Source organism: Rattus norvegicus, chromosome 2, assembly GCF_036323735.1.
Source record: "Rattus norvegicus strain BN/NHsdMcwi chromosome 2, GRCr8, whole genome shotgun sequence".
Classification (NCBI taxonomy): Eukaryota; Metazoa; Chordata; class Mammalia; order Rodentia; family Muridae; genus Rattus; species Rattus norvegicus.
This window is the reverse complement of record NC_086020.1, coordinates 205,343,459-205,347,927: the sequence shown is the minus strand read 5'-3', so window position 1 is coordinate 205,347,927 and position 4,469 is coordinate 205,343,459. Positions and strand designations below refer to the sequence as shown.

Below are 4,469 nucleotides of genomic sequence, written 5' to 3'. Positions count from 1 at the left end.
TTGTTTTCAAGTTTTGGATAGTAAAGACTTGAACTCTCAATTCTCCTGCTTTGGCCATTAGGATTATATGTATAAATTACCAAGACAATCTTTGGTAGTTAAATTTCAGCCTAAGCACTAGAGGTAACATACACATCATAGCTGAAATAGAGACAGAATTGAAAGGGTGGGCACTGGCTTCATTGGGTCAGAGAAGTTATAATAATTCAAGCCCACAATTTCTTTTATTTCATCATTGTAAGTAATATGAATTATCTCCAAAACAGATAAAACAGTGATTACAAAATGCATCAGACAATACAGAAAGAGTTATAATTTGTCCATGTGTCTAGAGCTTAATGATTGACATGCCTCTGTGATCAGAGAGCCTTTTACTGTGGGCATGGTAGAACCTGAGAAAGCACAGAGAGAGAGAGAGAGAGAGAGAGAGAGAGAGAGAGAGAGAGAGAGAGAGAGAGGAAGAAGGAGAAGGAGAAGAAGAAGAAGAAGAAGAAGAAGAAGAAGAAGAAGAAGAAGAAGAAGAAGAAGAAGAAGAAGAAGAAGAAGAAGAAGAAGGAAGAGGAGGAGGAGGGACAGAGGGAGGAGGGAGGGAGGGAAGGAAGGAGGGAGGGAGGGAGAATTGTCAGCCTGAAGATGAGCCATTATTCTTCTCCTTTCAGGGAAGAATTAACAAAGTGAAAACTAAACTCTGGACATGAAAATACTTCTTCTGTGCTTGATCTAGAAACACAACATTCATAGAAAGCATCATTCATAAGGCATCACTATAAATTCATTACAAAAATTATGTCAAGTATTTTAAAATAACTTATTGGTATTCAACACTATTGCCAGGTAGCTAAGGGAAGGTTGCCTTATTAGTCAGATGTTTTGAAATTCATGAAATATTTAACAAAATCCAATATGTTTGTGGAAGTGATGTATGCATTATAAAAAAGGGATGACCTCCCAGTGAACTAGACTGTGGGGGGAGGGCGGCAATGGGGGGAGGGTTGGGAGGGGAACACCTATAAGGAAGGGGAGGGGGGAGGGGGATGTTTGCCCGGAAACCGGGAAAGGGAATAACATTCGAAATGTATATAAGAAATACTCAAGTTAATAAAAAAAGAAATAAAATTAATTCAATGCCTACTAATCATTGTATCATACATATTGTTTTATCTAATCTCTTTGACAATCATTTTTAAAGGATAAATAATTTTCAGCTGGGGAAACTAAGGATCCAAATGCCTAGAGAAATTATTAATGTTTTTAAATTAAATTACAATAAAAAAATTTAAAAAAAGGGATGACCTGATCAAAATTAGTTTAATGTCTGACCCTGGAGGCATTAAAAGTATGGCTTCCATGTAACATATGCATCACTATGGTGACAAAGAGAAGTAGGATCACTGTTCTGACCTATGAACATCTGAATGATTATTAGCCTAGCATTTCCAGAAAAAAGCAAGCCTGAGAAGACCACCAGTCTTGCACCAGACAAGCCCTGGTGGGTTATCAGGACCAGGTTCAAGTTGGAGATGAGAAGGATCTTGACTTGGTCGGTGACCTGAGGGTAATAGTGATCCTGAGTCATCGGGCTACCTTGGCAGGCTGGGCAGGAAGCAAGACTGAGACAACTACCAGACCAGTATCATGGGGCCCAGACTGGGAGTTAGTCTGCCTGGTGCCCTAATGCAGGAGTGTGGCATGGATCTCCTCGGACTACTCCTGAGATGACTGCAGATACAAAATGACCTTGATGCCACTAAGAGGAGTACATAAGTGGTGGAAAAATAGAAGAGAAAGAGAAACAGAAGGATGTGGGCACAATGAAGAGAGGCAGAACTAAGGACTCAAAGGTAGTGAAGAACAACCTGATATGAGTAGCATGGCAGGGTCCTGACCTGTGCTGCCATCTAGGACCACATCTGGGACCATAACCCTGCAGCATCAAGGGAGTGTTACACCAAAGGCCAGGTGAACCTCTTTTGTCTGAACTGCTATTCAGGGCTATGTTTATGTCTGAGGGCCGTGAAGAACTTGCCCCACACCTCAGCTGGGCATCATAGGAGAGGTGGCCCTGGTGGTGTGAGAGCACGAGAGCTGACCCTACCTCTAGCCAGCTATAGTACACGGAAAAACAGGCTGTGCCCATGCCTGGAGTTGTGGGTGAGAGGGCTCTGAGGATATGAGCATGGCAGAGGTGGCCTTACCACTTGTCTCCTATGTGGCAGTGTGTACAAAGAAAAGATACCTTCCTCTTTTCCCCTCACTGCCTATGGCAGGTAGGGGATTAGACCTAAGGCCATGAGAACAGAAGAACTGGCCTTTCCCCTCACCAGATGCAGATTTTGGAAAGTGGGCCCTGCACCTCATGTGGGGAGCACAATGGAGCTGGCCCTGGACAATGGGTTGTTTGTGAGTTGTCCCTGAGGCCATGAATGTCTGCCTCTTGTCTGCTGGGCAGTAGCACAGACACAGGGAGAGTCCCTCATCTTCTTTTCGCCATCACCACCTGTCACGGGCATGTGACTTGGACTCAATAGGATCATGAGAGCAGGTGATCTTTCCCTACCCCACACTTGCTACAGCACTTAAGATAGCAGGTCCTACACCTCACCTGGCCAGCACTGAAGAGCTGACCCTGATAGTGGGGCTTGGGTGAGCCAACCCTGAGGGTGAGAGATTTGGATAGTGGGCCCTACAACTTGTTTGCCATATTGGAGAGTTGGTAGAGGAAAGACGCCTTCTCTCACCCTCACCACTTGCCCTCTACAGTAGACAGGATATCTAGCCCTAGGATGCTGAGAACAGGATAGGTTGTCATGTTCCCCATCAGCTGCAACACTTGGGAGAGTGGGCTATGGAACTCACATGGCTGAAAGGTAGGGCTGGCCTTGGATGTGAGGATTGGTAGTGAACAAGCCCCGAGGGCTTGAGAGCATGGGAGCTGGTGGGCTCACAAGAGCAGATAACTCTCAGATCCAAATTTAGAGCTTTGAATTGGTCCATGCAACATCTAGCCCATTGATGAAATGTTAGAGTACATGCAGGGACCGGTTCTACAGATCCAAATCTACAGAATCTCCATGTCAGGATAACAACAGGATATCCTAGGGGCGTCACAATGAGGTTCCAGTATTGATAGAGTAGCAGAAGCCAGAGGCCTCATAGCAGACCATTGAGTCATTGCAATAGACATTTGCAAGCAAAGAATTGAGGGCAAAAGGGTGTGTTGTAGGACCCGCTGCGACACACTGCAGCTTCTACAATGAATAATTTTTCCATCTGTTGTGTGTGGGGAGGTGCAAGGGTGTAGGGCAGGTATGGAAGGAGGCAGAGATGACTGAGATCAGATTGCAAGATGTGAAACTCACCAAGGACCAATAAAAGGCTTTTTGAAAATTGTATATTGTATTACATTTAATTACAAACAGCTATCCAAAATACATTCATTCATATAGTAATTTTTCTTATTTGATAATTTAATAACTGTCCTTAAGAGGAGGTCTTTTATTGAATTACTTTGGAGAGGTTTCAAGTTTATCTCTTCTAAAAAAATTATCTTTCTTGAGGATGTCAAGAAAGGACAGAAGTATATAATCATGACACAGTCATTCTGGTCTTTCTCCACTAATCACACAGAATGGAAGAAACTAGTGTTAATCCTCATTGAGCAAGCCTAAAGACTGCATGCAGCAAGATGTCATGAAATCTTATCTTCTAAAATGTAGACACAGGTGGGGAAAACTGAATAAAAGAGGTGCCTTTCTTGTAGCTTGGCAGGAATCACTTTGGGTACTTCAAAATCCGTTGATGTGTGGTGTTGTTAATAGAGGGGAAGATGGGGTGAAAGGAAACACAGCATGTGTTCCTCACCCAAGCACTCTGGCAGCAGGTAGCAAATCAAGTCCCTGAGTTTTTGATTTTTCCACACTAAGACCAGTTTCTTCCCCTTCCTAAACACAAATAAAAACTATTGTTTTGTTTTTCCTAAGGTAGAAAAGAATGATAACACCTTTCCCTCCTGGGCTTCTTTCTTCTCAACTAAGAAGTCAACTTAGTAAATTTTCTTCTTTAGTAAATTCAAAATATAAAAGCTCAGACTAACCTTTCTGTCAATTGCTTCCTCTCTGAATATTAATTACTCTTGTGTTAAGACTAAATGAGCAAGACAGTTGACCTTACTTGCCATTTCTCTGAATTGAGTATTACAGTAACATGAAACTACTATTTTTATTCTTAAAAACAGTTTGATTCACAGGAAATTCTTAGAACCATGATAAACTGATCAAACATTTATTTTAGCCATATCTCAACCCAAGTGAAATCTGTGTTGTATAGGGCAAGGAATCCATATTGTAGTAACTGATCATATCAACAATAGAAAACACTGTAGCTCTGCTTCCTACTGTTAGCTTGAAAAACATAGATCTAGAAATTGTAAAAATGTTGTAGGTTTGTTTTTTTTTTCTTTTCAATCACAT

The 4,469-nt window shown here is 42.0% G+C and overlaps 1 pseudogene; it reads left to right on the top strand.

Moving 5' to 3' along the window:
- Window positions 1-1,314: 1,314 nt before the first annotated feature.
- Window positions 1,315-1,435, top strand: LOC120101352 (small nucleolar RNA SNORA17; annotated as a pseudogene).
- Window positions 1,436-4,469: the final 3,034 nt, after the last annotated feature.